A 21256-nucleotide genomic window follows, 5' to 3' on the forward strand; every position below is an offset into this window, starting at 1 on the left:
GTCAATACTGCTGAGGTTTCTGAACTCTTAAAGAACTTCTTAATCTTAGCTTTATACTTACAATCTCTCGTCCAATGGTCTTCATCACATATGCGACATAGCCCGGGAGGTTTCTTTTGTCCAGAAGGGTTTGCAGAAGATTTTTCAGGAGATGAATCATCCTGTTTCTTCTTTTTGATTTTCTCCTTCTTCTTGTCCCCTGGTTGCTTCGATTCTTTGCCTTTGTTGGTCGACATGGCAGTGACCTCCGAGGCAAGAAGTTCTTCATTTGAATTTTGACCAAAAACCATACGGGCTTTCTTGGATGTAGCCTTTGTGGTTTTCATGCCTGTCGTACCTATCACACCATCATTGGCATGAGAGTCTTTGTTTGATTTAGGAGGAGGAGGAATGGAAAACTCTGGTCTAGGGGCATCAAGGATTTTGTCATAGAGCGTGCCAGACTGAGTATAGATCAAGTATATATATTGCACACGAGTAATGACTTGCTCTTCAGTGACAACTCCTCCCTTAGCCACATCTTCTATGATAGAAGGTGACAATGAATTAATAAACCATTCAGCTAACCGTTGATCAGGAACATATGTCTTTACCATTCTACGACGACATTACCACTCATGAATATGATCAGATATGTGAGTGGTTGTTGTCTACTTAAAATTGGTAAGAAGCTCCTTCCCTATTTCGTACCTTATGGGTAACTCAAAATGGGTTAAAAAGGTAGTGGCAAGGGCGCTGAAGTTATTGAATGAAGCCCTAGGAAATTCAATGTACCATTTTGCTGCTGAACCAGTTAAATCCACTGAAAAAGGTGAAACCTAATTGAATCATCATTGGGAGTGTTGGACGAACACCACAGATGAAAGGTCATCACATGATTTGATGGATCTTCACCTAGATTTCCATTGAATTTAGGAATATCTGACAGAATTTTATGAGGAATCACTGGCCACCAAGGGGCGTAAGCAATTGGATCATTTGTTAGCTGATTCATATTTGGTAATTCTAAAGTTGCTACAAAAGGCAACTGTTGATTCAGGTTTGGCGAAGCATACCCAGGATAAGATGGGATCGCTTGAGCCGTGGGTCTTTGCATACTAGCATAATGTATTTGATGCTGATAACTTTGATAAGGATGATGGGTGTAACCATTATAATATGATTGTTGGTAACCGTTTTGAATATACGGCTGCTCATTACCTACAAAGCTTTGTTGCTCAGGTCCTCGGTAAGCTTACTGGAATTGCGGTTGTTGATATTGCACAAGCCATGGCTGTGAGACCATTTGCTGTTGCCCAATACTGGATGTTTGACCAAATTGAGAGGTTTTAGTACCCGTTTGAGCTTGAGTCGCTTCAGTTAAGGATCCACTAATCAACGGTTGTGATTGAGTCGCGGAGACGATAGGCTGCTGTATTACAACCTGTGAGATTGGAGGTTGACATACAACAGCCATCGCTTGTACTTGCGACATCGTCACAATAGCCGGTGTAGTGGGAATATTCGACACAAGTTGATTTGGTTGTATAGAATATACAACTCTTGGCTGTTGAGGCAGTATTGGTACCCAACCACTGGATGTGATTGCAACCTGACCTGAATTCTGTTGTGAACTCTCATATGGTTGTTCTCCCAGAGGGAATAATGAAAAAGCATACTTCCCTCCATATGGTACAAATCCAATATTCAAAGGGAAAATTGGCCTTTGGAGACTGGACTGCCCAAATTGATACTGTTGCGAAGGATCAATTTACTGAGACTCAACATAAGAAATTCTAGATAAGGTTCCGAATGAACAAATAAGAATAGACCATACTGTCAAAACAGTCCATGGGTGGACTCCATCTAGTTGTTGAGAACTAGTTGGGACAGATGGTACACCAGCGAACATTGTCAGAGTGGTGGCACGAGGTTCTACTGCTGCTGTATCGGATGACACAGTCCTAGATGTCGATGGTTGTTCAGACATATCGAGTCTATCCAAAAGATTTCCTAGCGATTCTACAGGAACTTGTGATGAAGGGTGAATAACTTCTGTAGTATAAGGATATAGGTGGATCCCAATTCCAAAATGCAATGGAGTACTAGATGGAAGATCCTCCACGATCTCTTCTATAGCAATCAATCCAGGTGGAAGAGGTAGACCGTCAGGTTTGTAAAATATTTCTGGTGTCAAAGAAGGTATAGACTCTATAGCGGCAAATGCTGGAGGGGCGACACCTTCTGAATCAGCCCTAGATGGAGCTGGTTCAGGAATGGAAGTGTTTACCATTACACTAGGATCAGTTCTAGTGTCCTCTTGTAATTGCAAAACTTCTTCTATAGAGGCAGGGATATTAGAAATAGTTGGAGTAACTGGAGTCTCTGAGGATGTTGAAACACAAGTTTCAGATAAACCAGGAGACTTTGACCTAGTTAAACGAGAAAGCTTGGCCCAAAATGGTTTCATTTCCGGAGTCAAAGACTGTTGACTCGTTAGTCTCCACGAACAATGGGGTTTTGATTGAATTTCTTCCACAATTGTGGATTACTTGATCAACTCAAAATAAAAAGGGGAAAATGTGATTCCGAATTAAATGAATTTTATGATGCTTTGACACAACTTGCTTTTTCAATTTTTAAGAGTTGAGAAAAAGCTAAATATGACTCTAGTCGCCTTCGATTTTTAATGAGCCTGAAGTGACAAGTGCTCAGATGGACCTTTTCTTTTAAGGATTTCGAAAAGGAACGAAGGTGACTACTTTGGAAATCTAGACAGAGGGATTACCAAACCAATCGCAAAACTGCAGAATAATTTTTAAGTTACGACAGTCAATCTTCTTGAATGTTGTGTTCAGTGCATTGCGATCAATAGAGCGGTAAACATGGCTTCCTAAGGATCAAGGATATAGCCTATTGTAGTATCCTAATATATACTCGACGGTACATGGGAGCACAAATCTTTACTAGCACTTGTCGTATCAAAGAGGAGGAATCACCCAACCTACGATGAGAACGATAGTTACTAGGCTTTACGACGTCGGAATACGTCTCTAGCCTAGACTTATAGATGTTGTGCATTAGGTTCCAAAGCATTTTTATGTTCATTGAGGTTTATTTTATAGTTGATCTTTCTTAAGAAGTTTGACGTTAGGGTTCACCGCGTAATGTAGATATACAATTCCTAAATATGCAATCTAAGATGATAAAATAGTCGTTTACTTTCTTTTTGCAATGAAAATCCTAGCTACTAAGGAAAGAGAAGTAAAATTCTTTTAACATAGAGCAGAGAGCACACAATAAGATGCATTTTCCTAAATCAATTTCCGCATGCAGTCTAAATGCAAATGCACATGCTTGTATTTGTTTTCCTCTTTATTAATGTGTGGATGACAAAAAGAATGCTAAGTACATATCTAAACTATTTTTCTTTCAAAGCGACAGTACTAACAATTTTCTTTTCAAAAAACAAAAGGAAGACTAAGACGACGCTTTGCGATTTTGAATTCAAAAAATGAAAGGAAGACTAAGACGACACTTTTCGATTTCGAATTCAAAAAATGAAAGGAAGACTATGACGACACTTTGCGATTTCGAATTTAAAATTGCTTTCGACACTTGAAATACTATTTAATTCAAATCAAATACAATGGAAAAAGTGTAATCGACTATCTAAAAGAGGAACACTTTATGACACGCTTTTCTTTGACTGAAAACAACACTTGTGACACTTTCAAATCAAAACACGATAGTTCGATTAAGATACTGTTTGCAAAGGAGAACTGTAAATGACAAAAAATACATTAAAAAAAAATCACAATTCTTTATCAATGGATGCTGAATAATGCAAAGGAAGAGAGTTTCAACAGTGATATACTAATCATAAACAGCAAAACTACCGAATAAAGCTGAAGACAATGAATAAAAACCCAAAATCTGAAGGCAGAAACAATCTCACTCAATCATCGCACCTGTAACACAAGGAAACAGGGATGCATCTCACCTGCAACACACGGGAGGTGCGATGCATCCAGACTGCCAATGAGAGACAGTGCAATGGTCCAGGGACGAGACTGAGCTTGGTTTTTGCTCACAGTTTGTAGCTTAGTTCAGGGATTTAGGCTGAGCTAATGATAGGCAGTAAACACAAAGTATAGGGGCTGATCTAATGAGGTTACTTGAGCTACCACCAGGGCACTTAGGATGTTTGCAAGTCAGATGTTCAGTTCATAAACTAACCCGGAGATTAACTGAAGCAGCGTTGATCTACTTTGCAGTTGCATAGTAAAAGCAGTTCGAAGGCTAGCTGGCTTAACTTCAGGCTCTGTTTGTAGTTTATAAAGCAAACAAATAGGAACAAGCAAACAAACTATTCATTCCCCAGCGGAGTCGCCATTTTGTTATCGGGAAAACTAGTGTCCATTCAGAGCTGCTAGTCCCACTAAGACAGGTAGTTATCTTAGAAACAAACAAACTAAAGTTACTTGTGTTTTCCTTTATGAGAGATAGATGATAGAGAAGCAGAGAGTGCCAACCTCAGTCTTTCGCTTGGCTCCTTTCTTGTTTCCTCTCTCCTTTGATAGAGCTTCACCACTCCTTCCTTACTTGTCTTGCTTCAAAGAACACCTGTAGAGTCAAAGCAGCATAATACCATCAAAGCATAGACATCTATAACCATAGAAAATATAGTTTCAGATGTATATTAACCATACAAATGCATATATCAATACAAGATTCAGAGATATACAAGATTATGGAGGAAAACTCAAATAGATTTATTGATAGAAGTAGTAGAAGAGAGGATTACAACCCATTGGTCTGACCCAGCGCCATCCTCCCAGCATGAAAGCCCTCTTCACCTCATGAAAAGCTATATCACCCAACACTATGATGTTTCACAGAGAAACCAACAACATTTCCTTAAAAAATACAAAATTCCAACCTTTGGATCTCTAGGATGAGGGATCCATATATAGATATTTGCAGGTGGGTGAGTCAGCTTCTAGGATTTTGATTAGTGTCATTTCTCTGATAGTTCTTGGTTCCACTTGGAGATTTGATGATCTCTTACTCATCCCTGGGTGAATTCAGAGAGGCAAGTGGCAAATGAGGAGTTTCTAGAAGATTCTCTGGGTTTCCACCTAGCAAACTGCCTCTGCCATTTGTCTACTCTCACCCATCACACCCTACAGAAGGGATTTTCAATATGCATCGCACCCCTCGTGTGTAATAGGTGAGATGCATCGCACCTTGACCATGGAGCAGGTGAGATGGTCCAGGTTTTACCAGTTTTGAGTAGTTTTTCAGGGAGAACTTCTGGGAGATGATGTAATCAGCTGACCTTGTTCCTTTAGGGTATGAAACAACACTTTTAGGGGCTTAGAAGCACTTGGTTAATGGACATATGAGATTGGGGTTGCAGTGTCAAAATATGTCTATAACACAAGTTCCTCGTCATTCCATGTCGACTGCCATGGCCACTGGTTCAAGGTGTTTTTGATACTGTTTTGGATTTCTTCAGAGATTTGTTCGACCTGATTCAGTCATGGTTCTCGACAGTCTTTCTATGGATCTAATTCAGATCATGATCTCCCTACTGAAAAGCTTTTGGACCACCAAAAGTTTGTTTTCAAGCATCGACTAAGTGAGGATATTGTTTCTTCACTTGTCCAATCTCAATCCACTTTGCGCTACTTGGCTTTGAACCTTTGAGCCCAATACTAAGGTACTCAATTTCTCCCCTGCGCATTGTCTTCACCTTCCTATCCAGCACTATGTATTCCTGCAACTCATTGAGGTATTCAGGTAGTAGGTCATCAATAGAAGGCACTTTACTTTGCTCTTCAGGGTCCTTAATCATTGAAGGTTAAAACAATATCAAGCAATCGACATTTACGACTGTGTAGATGTGCAATCTCAAGCAATCGACATTTTCACCAATTTTCTCAAGTATCCTAAAAGGTCCATACCAGATAGGCTTTAGCTTTTCACCTTCACCTTGCATCCGGTCTTTGTTGATATACAACCAGACTTGGTCTCCAAATTGAAAACTATGCTCCATCCGATGCTTATCATGCCTAGCCTTGTACTTGACCTGTCTCTTTTCCAATTGTTCCTGTACTGCCTGGTGGATCTCATGGATCTGTTCAATGAACCTAGTTTCCTTGTTCACATCACTATGTGCATCAACCATGGTATCTTTACCAAAGATAAAATCCAAAGGAGACGTTGGTGTGAAACCAAAGCAAGTCTCAAAAGGATATCTATGTGTAGAAGAGTGTTTGGCCTTGTTGTAAGCATGTTGCACATAACACAAGTGTTCATCCCAAAGCTTAGGATGTTTACTGCAATAACCTCTCAGTAACTGGATCACAGTCCTATTTACTACTTTTGTCTGGCCATCTATTTGTGGATGAAAAGTTGTGCTTTTCTTTAACTTGGTGTCCATCAGTTCCCACAGAAAAGACCAAAACTTCCCCATAAATCAGGTGTCTCGATCAGATACAATGGAAGTGGGTAATCCAAAATGAACCCATACATGTTCAAAGAACAATTTTGCAGTCTATTCAATTGTGATCTGTTTACTACAAGGTATCAAAATACACATTTTTCTGAACCTGTCCACAACAACATATAGATAATCATGACCTTTTTGAGATTTAAGCAGTCCTCCAACAAAATCCATGGAAACAATTTCCCAAGGGTGAGAAGGAACTGGAAATGGAGTGTACAAGCCTAGTTTTCTATTGCTGGGTTTGCTTTTGGCACACATGGCACACCCTCTTACATATCTAGAAACTGTCTCATTCATTTTCGGCCAATAGCAGAATCTTTGCAACTGTGCAATTGTTTTACTTAGCTCAAAGTGACCTGATATCAGAGAAGTGCGGGCTTCCCTAATTATCTTTACTCTCTCAATTTGTGGAATGCAAAGTTTCCCACAATGGTATAAGAGTCAGTCTGTCATGTGATAATCCAATTCTTCTACTAGTTTTCCTTGGCTCAAAGTTGCACATATATATTTAAAATCCATATCCTAAGAATATTGTTCTATGTAGCTTTCATGTAGCACAGAATTATGCTTAAGTATGGTAGATGCATTTATAATGGGTCTAGATAACATGTCTGCAACCTTGTTATGTATGCCCTTTTTGTATCTGATGACTAAGTGAAACTGTTGTAGAAAACCCATCCATCTGTAATATCTTGATTGTTGCAACTTAGTTTGGGAGTGTAGATATTGAAGTGGCTGATCATCATTATGTATTACTGTCTCTTTGCCCATTAAATAATGTTTCCACTTTTTCACACTCTGAACAAATGCATACAATTCTTTATCATATGTAGGATAGTTAACTACTGCAGGATTAAAAGTATCAGAATGATAACATATGGGTTTTTCGTGCTGTGTCAACACTACTCCCATGTCATAGTCACTGGCATCAGTTTGGATCTCAAATGGTCTTGGTAAATCTGGCAGTGCTAGTACAAGTGTTGTACTAATTTTCTCTCTTAAGGTGTCGAATGCTTTTTGATGTTTGCCTCCCCACTGAAACACCTTATTCAATCCTATTAAAGCATGTAAGGGAGATGCAATCAAGGAGAAGTTAGAGATGAGATTCCTCCAATATTGCACTGCTCCTAAGAAGCTTCTCACTTTTGTAGCAGACCTGGGTTTAGGCCAGTTCAAAATGACTACCACTTTAGAGGGATCTATTTTCAATTCACCTCCCCCTACTATATGACCCAAGTAGTTTAGAGATGTTTTTCCAAATTCACATTTTGAGAGTTTAACATAAAGTTTTTCTATTTTCAAAACATCTAATATCTGCTTAACATGCTTTAAATGTTATTCCCACGTTTTACTAAAAATAAAAATGTCATCTAGATACATAATAACAAAATCATCAAGAAAAGGTCGGAGTACATCATTCATTAATCTCATGAAAGTAGCAGGAGCATTAGTTAAGCCAGAAGGCATAACTAACCATTCATACAATCCCTAATTTGTTTTGAAAGTAGTCTTCCATGCATCTTGCTTTGCAACTCTAACCTAATGGTATCCACTGTGCAAATCCAACTTGGTGAAATAAACAACTTCTTTTAATTGATCTAAAATATCATCTATGCGAGGAAGGGGATAACGATTTTTTATTGTTATCTTATTTAGTACTCGGTAATCAATGCAAATTATCCATGAGCCATCTTTCTTTCTCACCAAAACAATTGGTGACCCACATGGTGATGTGCTAGGCCTGATGAAGCCCTTCTCGAGAAACTCCTGCACCTGCTTCTTGATTTCAGCATTCTCTTAAGTAGAGAAACTTTTATACCTGTGGCTGCTATGGTTATTTCATCTCCCGAGTCTGACCCCAAATCTCTTTGAATAGCTACAACTATATTCTTCTTCTTTCCCTCAGACTTCTTAGGTCTCAGCTCTAGATGCATAATCAATGAATGCTCATCATCATGCCCCTCCTTTTTATAGTGAGTGCATGAAGCTTTGGCTTTCTGTGCAGTGTTAGCCTTCCTTGCTTTCCACTTCTGTTTTCTTTTCTCCTTGTTGTTGTTTACAGTGGGTTGGGATGGTCCCCCAACTTCTAGATTGAAATTCTTTCCTCTAGCCTCCAGATGAGTAGCTTGTATAGATACCTCATCTATACTAATGGAATTAAACATGAGGATGGTATGCCTCATGTAGTTGTGTAGACCACCAATGTACTTCAAAAGAGTCTCTGTTGAGTCTAATGAGATACCTAACATCAATGTTCTCTTTCTAAACTCTTGAGTATACCCTTGTACACTTTGCCCCTTCAACTGCCGAAGAGTTTTCCAACTCATCATGGCCTGCTGCATGTAGGCCAATGGATAGAACTGCTTTTTAATTGCAACAACAAATTCACTCAAGACAGAGATGGTCTTGCCATGTCTTTTCATGTCAGCTTGGGTTCAACCTTCCCACCAAACCAAGGTAGTGCCTCCTAGGTGTAGGCTTGCTAGCTGAATCTTACTCTTGTCTGAGTTTATGTTTTGTACCTTGTAATGCACATCAATTTGTCTAATCCAATTGTCCAATTTTTCAGCATTTAGCTCTCCATCATATATGGGGAAATCAAATTTCACATCTAACTTAATCAAAGATGCTTTCTTATTATGTACAGGGCTATTAGGAGGTGTGAGAAAGTGTTCCTCTTTCCCCTTTCCTTTGGAGTTGTCATGGAAGTGAGACTCATCTTCTTATTTCTCTTGCTTAGAGCCTGATGCATCTTCCACCTTTTGCTTTCTAAAGTATCTGTACATTTCTTCAACCATAGACTTTGTAGCTAGGAAACTCTCTATGAATTGAGGGTCTGGCCCCATAGAACCTTCTGCTGACATGGTCTTTCGAGGATAGACTCTTCCAATTTTGGGATTAGTTTCCGCCAACTCTCCTTCTCCTAATTTAAGCTTTGATCTTGTGAGCATTCACAGCTATACCAACACAAGCTTGTCTAACCTTACAACCTTGAGCTCTAATGCCACTTGATCTGATATTCACCCTATGAGTGAAATTAGTTAAAGATTTGTTAAACTAAAGGTATTACAGACTCATGTGATGGTGTGTGTTTTGTGTTATAAATAATATTTAATATTCTAAATTCTAAATTAATTAAATAAATATTTACTATACAATTTTTACTTTTTGAAGTATTCATCTAATTTTTACAAATTCTCTTCCGCTAAGATCAGTGAGAGTGGATGAGAAATCAAGTCAAAAATAAATGTCATATTCACTCAATGTGACGACATGTATTAATGAGTTGAAAAAAATCTCATTTAATATTGATTAAAAATAAAAATATACATCATTATATTAACATATTTATTTTTAATTTAAATAAAAAATGAAAATAATATTAAAGTCGATAATAAATTAACATGAATAGTATATGATTTTTTTAACCCCTAAAAAATGTTTTTGAATTCTATAAAATAAAAAAATTAAAATGTTTTAAAAAAAATAAAAAATAAAATTTCTTATTTTCATTTTTTTTCTTCCATATTTTTATTATTTTCATAATTAATAAATTAACATGAATCGTATATGATTTTTTTAACCCCTAAAAAATGTTTTTGAATTTTATAAAACGAAAAAAATAATGTGTTTACGTTCTCTCTGCGGTAATAATTTATGATCTCTCTACAATAATAATTTAGGATCTCTGTGGTCATAATTTACGATCTCTCTGTGGTAATAATTCATGATCTCTCTATGGTAATAGAAAAACAATCTGGGGCACGTGCATCTACGCTCCAGCTTGCTGATATCAGGTGCACACATCACATTCTTTATATTTTTCTAATACATATCTCCTCGTATATTTTCAAGTATGAATAATTCACCACAATTACCAAAGATTACCAAAGGTAGACCTAGCACAGTTACTCTACAGAGCCTCTATGAGTATATAGAGTCTTTAGATAAACATAGAGAAGAAAGAAAAGTCAAGCTACAAACAGAGTTAGCAGCCATGCTAGAAAATAAATTCACATCTCTTGAAGACAAGATCCAAAAACAAATAGAAAATAAAATAGAACTATTGGAGAATAAGATGGAGGCAATGGAGACTAGGTTGCAGGTTATAGAAAAACAAAACCAAGATATGAAACAAACATCCCAGCAAGTAGATGTTGATACTTTAAAGAGTCTTAAAATGAAGGACATGATTAAAGAGCTAGAGGAAAGAGTTAATAGCCACCTCACCCTAAATAGTGTGGCAGGTAAATTAGATATCAAATCAATTAAAGATGAAATGAAAAAATTGATAGAATTAGACCATGAGCATAAAAAAAGGGCCTTTATAATCTTCGGTTTGAAAGAGGAGGTAGATTAGGATACTTTAGCCATAGCCCAGACAGAACTACATAACAAATTACAAATTGAAACAACGTGTCTCACAGAAGCAACAAGGTTGGGGAAACTACCTGAGAATAAAGGAAGGTTGATACGAATAAAGGTGAGCTCTACTGACCATAAGTATGACATACTTAGTAAAGCCTCAAGTCTAAAAGGAACGGGAATAATAATAAATGAAGATCTCATTCTAGAAGATCAAGCAGAATTGCGAAAGGAGGTTCAAAAGGTAAAGGAAGCTAGGAAGGAAGGAAAATGGGCAATAATCAGAAATAGAAAATCCGTTATTCGAGATAGAAAACAAAAACATAATAATAAATAGCAGTTCAACATGCTCCAGATTCTTTCTTGGAACTGTCGGGGCTTTCCATGGAACAAAGGCCCCAAGCTAAGTTGGATCTCGAATGATGTTGATATTGTTTTTCTTGTCAAAACTTGGGAGCACAAAGAATCTAAGGTCCCTAACATAGATGGATTTACATTATGGTCTACCTAGAATAAGCGATCCTCCCATAGAGGCATTGGGGGTATAGCTTGTTACATTAAGAAGAACATCTCTTCCCATGCTAGGATTTATAAAAACGACCCTTACAACCAATATAGTTGGATAGAAATTACTAACATTTATGATAAAAATACCTACATAGCAATCCGTTAATCTCCCCCCATCAATTCTAACTTCTATAAGAAAAAGAATCTAGATAAAAACAGTCCTTACAATGGTTTAGAGAATGATATTTCTAGCCTAAGGAATGAAGGCAATATCCTTTTAATGGCTGACTTTAATGCTCGAACTTCAAGCAACCAAGCTATTCTTCTAAGCAATCATTTCAACCCCAATCCTCTTTGGTTAGACGAAGACCTTTTTCTGGATAGCCAGTACAAAAGGAGCTCTAAATACCTTGGGGAAAATTTGTTTGGATCAGAGCTAGTCAAGCTCTGTAGTGCTTAGGATCTCATAATTTGCAATGGTCTAAAGAAGTGGCCCAATTCTAGCCAGATGACCTACATCCATGGGCTTGGTAGTAGCTTGGTAGACTATGTTATCTCCGATCTCCCTCTATACAACGAAATAACAAATTTTGACATCTTAAACGACCATGAGCCTGGCTCTGATCATAGGCATTTACTTATAACTCTCAATTTTGTCATGCATAGAGATCCCATAGAAGATAATCCTTATAGCCAAAAGAAGTTAATCTTTGATAGAAATAAAAAAGATCTCTTTCTAAATGAATTAAAAACTAATTTGCTTCCTTTATCTAGTATAGACAACATAGAAGATCTCTATCATAATTTTACTACAACCCTCTCATATTCTATTAACAAGTTCTCAATTGAAGTTTCAAGTAATAAAAGAAATAGCAAAACCAACCCATGGTATGACAAAGATTGTAAAAGTGTGAGGAGAGCAATTAAGGAAGTTGTTGATGAATCTCTTAAAATTGGCAAGATAAAAATATACACAGCCCTAACTAAAAGGAAAAAAATGCAGTATATTCGTAAAAGACAAGAGAATCTCTTACACCTTTCTAAGGTAGCTCCTAAGAAATTCTGGAGGAAGATTCTAACTAGGAAAACTAAAGATAATAATAAAATTGCTTTACATGACTGGAATTCCTATCTTAAAAAGCTTTATGAATCTACAAATGTCATGGATAACTTTGAAACCCTGCTGACAACGAAAGAATTTTTCTCATTAGAAGGCATTGATTTTGGGGTTAATTGCTTGGCTAATGGGAAAGCTAAGGACATTGAAGGTTACCAAGCAGAAATCTTAAAAATTGGAGGTCATGTTCTCGGACCCCACATTCACAAGATTTTCAATCAAGCGGTCAAGCAAGGGTTCCCTAAACCATGGACTCAAAGCCTCATTATCCCTATTTTTAAAAGTGGGGATACAAATAAACCCTCTAATTATCGGAAAATTATGATCAAACCTCTCCTAGCCAAGTTATATGGTATTATTTTGGAAAGGAAGTTGAGCATATGGCTTGAAAGTGAAGGTAAGTGGGCTAAAGGCCAAGCGGGTTTTAGAAATCATCACTCAACAACAGACCACCTCGTTACGCTTAGGATCATTGTGGAGGAATGTCGCAATGATAAATCAATCTCTTTTGTTGCTTTGTGGACTTTAGAAAGGCTTTCGATATGGTTCCTAGAAACAACCTTTGGAACAGATTAGAAGAGCTAAAAGTTCCTTTTGAGTTGAGAGCTGCTGCTATAAGGTTATATGAGAAAGTAATTGCCAAGTTAAAGAGCAATGAGGGGTGGTCGAAAGATATTAAGTGTAATATCGGAGTTAAACAAGGTTGCCCCCTCTCCCCTACCCTATTTGGCATTTACATCGACAAGCTAGAAGGTTTTCTAGAGGAAGCAGGAGGTGCTGGCACGATCTTAGCTGGGATAGTCATCATCCTTCTTCTCTACGCTGACAATATTGTTCTTCTCGCAAGATGCCCATTTGATCTTGATAAGAGACTTATACTTCTTAAGGATTTCTGCTCTACCATGGGTATGATTGTTAACATTGACAAAACAAAAGTTATGATTATCAAATCCAGGAAGGACACTTACGCTAATTTTATGTATGACAAGAGTAACTTAGAGGAAGTGTCTTCCTACAAGTACCTAGGAATTGATATTCAGCACAAGCTCAACTGGAACTATAGCATTGGGAAAAGGATTAATGGGGGATGGAGAGCTTATTGTGGTCTTGAAAATAATTGTAAAACGACAAACCTCGTAATGTGGGATAGAAAAAAGTTCCTCTTTGAAACTTTAGTCACTCAAATTATCTTATATGGATGTGAAGTTTGAGATTTAGCATCTCTAGAGAATCCTGGAGAAAGATTGAGCAAATCCAAAAGCATTTTATAACATATAACCTCAAAATTAAAAGCAACACGCCCTATCTTATTCTCCTTATAGAAGTGGGTCTTTGCCCTATCGAAAGCCTAGCTATGACTAGGCTTCTGTTGTACAAGCACAAACACAATAACATAGGAGACCATAGACTTCCTAACCTAGCTTTAAATTCCAGCCAAAACCACCTAAGGCTCAAACGAGGTTGGCATAAAGACACCAGGGCTTGGTTAAACCATTGGGAGATCGACGAGAATGTTGCATTGCAAAAAATTAATAACATTAAAAATATTGTTACTTCTAAGTTCGAAGAAAAAATGTGGTGTGAGGAATATTTAGCAATTAAAAGAAAATTGAGATATTATAAGGAGGTCATCAACCCCATCCTAGAAGATCAAAAGTATCTCTCTGTTTTATCTAGCTCAAAGAAGAAAATTAATATAGCCAAGATTAGAACGAACTCTCATGAGCTCCATAGTGAAACAGGTATTTAGGCAGTTCCTAAAACACCATGGATGGAAAGGTTTTGCCATCTTTGTGAGAATACAAACATTAAGGATGAAAATCACTTCCTCTTAGACTGCCCCGCGTGCAACCACATTAGATCTCAGTTTCAAAATCTATGTTGCAATACTGACCTTCCTAGCCTTTTACGTTGTCAAAATTACAGTGAACTCGGGAGGCTTCTCTCCAAGCTTTTTGAGCATAGGAATAAAATCTTAAATCAAACTAAATAATTCATTTTTTTAGGTCCGATAGACCAAAGTTTGGTCTCAGTGGACATTAACCATCATCATCATCGTCATCTTTTTAATTTTAATTTTTTTGTTCTTTCATATTTATATTATTTTCATAATTAATCAAATTTAATAATATCAAATTACATATACTACTTTATTATATCTTTTAAGACACGCCATTATTTAAATATAAAAGGCAAGTGTGAGGCTTCTTCTTTGGATTAAAAATATGCTCGTAATTGTTTGGCTTTGTACTTTGATGTTTGTTGGCCAAATCCTTTTAACAAATAATAAATTTAAAGTCACAAAATGTTTTGATAAATTTGTTGTTTTCTTTAGTGTGTTTCAATTCTGATATTTTGTTTGTCAAACCAAAGTAATAAATTCAAAGTTACAAATAACATGAATTTGCAATTAATAAAGCCGTATATCATCAATTTTATTTTAATTTGAAAACTATTTAAGTGCATGAATTTTGATGATTGCAAAGACAAATGCCCAAAAAAAAAAAAAAATTGTTGTGCAATGCCTTTTCCAAGAGAAAATGGAGTACCCTACAACATATGTCTAATCACAACATATAAATAACCTACAACATATGTCTAATCACAACATATAAATAACCTACAACAGAGGTCTAATCACAACACATACATAGTACAATATAAAACCCTCTTCAAATTTTCCAGTTTAAACATTTAATTTAATGTTTTATCACATTAAGTAAAGAAACTTGTAATGGAATGACAAACATTTCATAATTAGGGTTTAAAATTGGTTCACATATTTATTCAATTTTGTTAAAAAATAATTATAATTGAAAATTTTAGTTTCATGAAAATTGATAAATCAACTCTATAGATTATTTCCTAATTCAAATTAAATATTTGAACTCACAAGAGAGAAAATATTTCTTGCCCTTTAGAATGAAGAAGTATAAGAATCTATCTTAAACAATTATATAATCAAATTTCCAATAAACTTAAAAAGTTATCCTGAAATGCGGGTTGATGGAAAAAAGAATAATTGGAAATGTTACTTGCATTGAAATTCATAACTAGCATTTTATCAGGCATCAGATTATGTCTAGAAACACCAGATTATGTCAGAAACATTAATTGTCTGTATGTTATTACTGACAGACTGGGGAATCATCCTGACATAGTAAGAATATAGCTAATTCTACCAATCAGAATTAAAAGGAAAAAAAATTTAAAAACAAATTTATTTTATTTTATAAAACTAACTTTACACTTTGTTATTTAATTTTTAGTCCACTCAAACTTAATGCAACGGTCAACGCATTTTTGAAGATAATAAATATAAAAGCATAAAATAGTGACTCGCTTTGTCAGTCGGTTTTAGACCCAGCGACGACTTTCCCTATTATTTTGAAGAGGGAAATATTCGTTTTCCAGGTCGATCAACCCTCTCTCTGTAATCGCCAATTTGCCATTACAAATGAACTCAAAAGGAGCCCACTCTTCACAACGTTCACGCACCGTCAAAATGTTTATGTTTCCACCAAATTTGTGTACATATTTTCATAATATTATCACCAAATTTGTGCATTCTCTGCTTTCAGAATCTGCGCGGATAAACGCAGAAAATGGAATGGAATGGAAAGGGACTGTTTCAGTAAAAACTTGACTTTGCTGCCTCGACCTTGTACAGCGCAAGAAAAATGACGAGTGCCATTTGCTGAGTAAGTGAATTATTTGAACTCTTCTTCATATAAGCGTCATAAATATCTCGTCCTTCAAAAATTTATAGAACACTTTGTACTCAAAATAACTCCCTCTTAATGACAACAAGACTGCTGACTTACTCGTTTCACCAATGTACACATATTAGGTGAAATGCACGTAAAAGGAAAATAGCATGGAAGCCAAACCGATTACGCAAGTTAAGTCGTTTCACCAATGTACACATATTAGGTGAAAATGCACGTAAATGTACTCTTCTTCTTGGTTTTCCAGTCCACAACGAAGCCAAACCGATTACGCAAGTTAAGTCGTGAGTCTTGATTTCGTAGAATTTCCATAAATTCAAAAGTAGAGAAAATGATGTGTTGTCACTGTCGTGGAGATCACTGAAACCTGAAGAACGTACAGGTAATAAGTGTATAACAGCAAAGCATGTCATTCATGACTCATGACAATCTATCATTTCTCCTCCGGTGTGGACTGGTAAAACAGTTCTTTCATAATAATTTTCTACAAATGTAGGAAACAGCATGAATTTCTCCTTACGCGTAGAGTTAGTCAAGTCAGTCTTACTATCATGCAGTGTTCATACCTTAAATGTCCTGATTTTTTTTTAGTTACGGGGAAAAGTTTATTTGAAAGTTTATGAAGTTAAAGATAGCTATAAAATTCTTATCTATTTCCAAAAATTACACTGGAAATTATTGAAACATGAAATACATGTATTCAATAAATGTATACCAGTGAAGCATGCAACTTCAAGTTTTGCTTGGTAATTTTTTGGTTATTTCAAAATATATTTTTGAATATATATATATTTATGAAGAAATTGACTTTAAATGTTTTGAAAGTTCAATATTTTTGGGCATATTTTGATTAATTTTATTTAAGATTTAATTAAGGATGGGTTGTCACAACAAAAGCTTTCCACCTAGGATGAAGCCTTGGAGATGGCAATGAGATTGCATGACAGCCGTGTACAAGATCCTAGTCTGGGAGTCCAACAAATTCACATGCAAGTGCAAAATCTGTGTCTAGAAATGTAAAGTTTGAAACAGGATAGGACACCACGGCCAGAGGCGTGTGAGGAGGTATGGTGCATAAAATTCAAAGGCCAGGGGCATGACAAGGACCAATGTCTACTATTCGAGAATTACTTAGTGGGAGGAGGACCGATGCCATTAAGACCTGAGGCACAAGTAGGACCAAGCGCGGCGCCTGCACAATGGTGCACGATCTGTAAGATAGGAGGAAAACACACTACAGATCATTGTCATCTATTGCAGAAATATACACAGACGTCCCAACAATTGTTTTGTAATTTCTGCAGGTCAGTAGGCCACGATGAATGCACCTGTAGAAGCTATGAACTACTGATGGATTGGACTCTTGCCTACAGGGTATAGACTGAAATGCGAGCCCTTAACCCAAACGCAGGAATGACGTGCGCTGGATTTCAGGGACGCGGATGAGGTCGAGGTGGAATGGGACCAGGAAGGGGTCGCAGACAACTAATTTGCTACAATTGCGGAGGGCTCGGACATTATGCGCGCGATTTTACGAATCCGACAAGAACATCATGTTTTTACTTTACTTAGTTTGATCATAAGACAGAAGACTGCCCTACCTTGATAGCAAGGTTGTGCGAAAATGGGGTACTCCAACCTCCCCCGACTCATAATTTGCAAATGATGAGGTCTGAGTCGCGCGAAGAAGACCCAAATGTAAACATAGTGCTCAGAAGCCGTATCACCACTGAAGATGATAAAGGGAAGCAACTAGAAGAAAGTGTGTGGGTACGCAAGGTTCCTACAAAGGAACCTGAATTTGATTTGGAGCACGTGAAGGAAACATTCATGGAAGCTAAGAAGAGCTTCATGAAGGCCTCCACTTCAGGTAATAAGGATCAACAAGAATCCGAGATGGATCCTTCAATGCTCATTACTTTTTTGGAGACATGCATGAAACTGCTGCACGACAGCAAGGTAGTAAAAGGATTACATGAACTTATCACTAGGTGTGCGAGGTCAGGAGAACTGCGGGTGGTCCGGAAACTTGGAAAGCATGCATTGTGCACAAGGAGGGAAATGAGATTGACTGCGCAAATCAACGAGTATGAAATGGATCAGGTAATCCTGGATCTCGAATCAGACGTGAATGTACTGCCGAAACAAACATGGGAACGCATGGGCAGACCCACGCTACAATGGTTTCCTATTCAATTGCGAATGGCGAACTAGTAAAAGATCCTCCCCATGGGGAGATTGCAAGGGGTAACGGTGGATATTGAAGGTGTGAGCGCATATTGGCGGATTTCAAAGTGATAGAGATTATTGACGACAACAATCCTTATCTTGCGCTACTAGGAATAGACTAGGCCATTGATATGAACAGAGTCATAAATATGAAGAAGCACAAAATGATTTTTGAGAAAAAGTCACTATGCGTAGTAGTACCGCTAGATCCGGCTGAAGGAGTGCGATACATTGAACCAATGCGCGACGATGATAGTGATGATGATCTCAATTGTATCTACAAAATAACTGTGCGAGAACAGGACTGGGTGAACCCAACTGCAGATGGTAGGATTTCATGGGAGCAGGAAAGCTCCTGCACTTTGGATTTGGACAAGGCAACAGAACAATGGCAGAACCGATTACATGAGATAACCACGCTTAATTCCAACATGATGGTTAGATCACTGCGCTACGTGACAACAGAGGTAAGGGACCTTCCTAGGTATGACAGGTTGACAACGGTGGATGAATTCCTGGACAAATTTGAAAGCATAGTGCCATAACAACAACAGTTCGATGTTCTGAAATGGGCACTGTGTGCACGCTCGCAAGGTGGTGGGGTACACATCAGGGAAGTTTTGAGGACTGGTGCGGATGTAGAAGGATGATGCGCCTATGATTTGGGAAACCGCAGATGTGGCGAGTAGACAAGTATGACGGACGAGATGATCCACATACAAACCTCGTGAAATGGACCAAGGTCTACGGGGAAGAGCCACAACCTGAATGAGTACATTTATTTTAACATACCTTAGATGTCATACCCATGAATTGGTATACTGAGACGGAGCTCCGCCATGGTACAAGCGAATGGGATATCTTGCGCGAGAGATTTTTGTTAATTTTCACATTTGAAGATCATTGGTGGGATACTGTTGACGATGCGCTACAGGCAGTAAAAGCAACTATTTTTAAAATACCCTGGGAGCCAATGGAGGTACTTCAGCCAGAATGGGCGACACAGCTGAGCTGCGCACTGGAGTGTTACAATGTAATTGTTGAGGAGGATGATGAGGACCCATGAAATAATTAACATTCCAGAAATGGAAGGTTGTCGCGAGGTTCGCGGACCATTGATTGAGGACCCCAACATAACCGCACCGCTAAAAACAAAGCAGGTAAACATTAGAATGGAGGCGGAGCCAAAGTATGCAACACTTGGGGACTATTGGGATGAAGCCACAGTGGATAAGGTCATTGCGTTACTCCACGAATACCAAGACTTGTTCCCAACCAAAATTACGGACTTAAAGGAGATCATTAGCGACTTAGGGATGATGAAGATCACCCTAATACCCAACGTGAATCCAGTTAAGTAGCGACCTTACCACTTGAATCCGAAATATAAGGAAAAGGTTCGTGAAGAATTAGGCAAAATGCTTGCAGCCGGAGTTATTGAGCCAGTGGAAGAATCTGACTGGGGAGTCATATGGTAGTACAGGAGAAAAAGCAAAAAGCAAAAATAAGAATATGCGTGGACCTTAGGAAGTTGAACGATGCCTGTATACACGATCCATTCCTGACACCGTTCACAGATGAAGTACTGCAGAATGTTGGCGGTCAAGAAGCATACTCATTCACTGATGGGTTCTCAGGGTATCATCAAATCAAGATCATGCCGGATGACAGGAGCAAAACAACCTTCACAACAGTATGGGGCTGCTTTCAATACACCGTTATGCCATTTGGATTGAAGAACACGCCAGCCATCTTTTCGCGCATTGTTGTGGCTACGTTCAAAGAGTACATCCACAAGTTCTTGGAGGTCTATTTAGATGATTGGACTGTCTTTGGATTAGTTAAGCACCATTTAGCAAGCTTATGCTTGATGTTGGATACTTACCGCCGACACCAGATTACATTGAACCTTAAGAAGTGCACATTACTCGTTCCCTTTGGAAACCTGTTAGGACATGTGGTCTGCAAACAAGGACTAATGGTGGACCCTGCAAAGATTGTCGTTGTTCTAAATTTGAAAGTACCATGAAGTGTTAAACAACTATGCGCTACCTTAGGACACACCGGATACTATAGGAAGTTCATCAAAAGTTATGCCCAAATAACAACGTTGATGGAAAAGATATTGAAAAAGGATGTTACATATTGATGGAATGATGATTGCATGAAGAGTTTGGATGTCCTAAAAGGGAAACTCGCATCCGCTCTAATCCTGGTCTTCCCAAAATGGGATGTGGAATTTCATGTATATGTTGATGCATCGCGCATTGAACTGGGAGCAGTACTCACATAGGAGGGCGTGGATCAACCGATCATATTCGCAAGTCAGAGATTGTCCAAAGAAAAAAATAAATATTCCACCACCGAGTGTGAGGGGTTAGCGATGGTGTACGCGCTCCAAAAATACCGACACTATTTACTCAGAGGACATTTCAAGATGTATACCAACCATTCAACATTGAAATACTTGGTCAATAAGCCTGTGTTGGGGGGGGGCATATGTAGATGTCTCTTACTGTTCCAAGAATATGATTTTGAGGTCATACTCAGTTGTGACGCTTGAATGCAGGGCCAGATTACTTGTCACGAATTAAGACGGGCGAGGAACCCACAAGTTTGGAGGAAGGACTACCTGATGCACAACACTTTGCAGTGCGTGTCGCGGACAACCACTTCGAAGATATAATCCATTTTTTGACAACAGGTACTGCGCCGAAGGAATACTCAGTCCAACAGAGAAAGGAATTGGTGGTGCACATGGCGGACTTTTTTGTCATCACGGGGCACCTATACAAAATGGGAAATGATGAGATATTG

The sequence above is a fragment of the Pinus tabuliformis genome, chromosome 7 (genome assembly GCF_031772625.1).
Source record: "Pinus tabuliformis cultivar Carrire ecotype Pingquan chromosome 7, CPIR1, whole genome shotgun sequence".
Classification (NCBI taxonomy): domain Eukaryota; kingdom Viridiplantae; phylum Streptophyta; class Pinopsida; order Pinales; family Pinaceae; genus Pinus; species Pinus tabuliformis.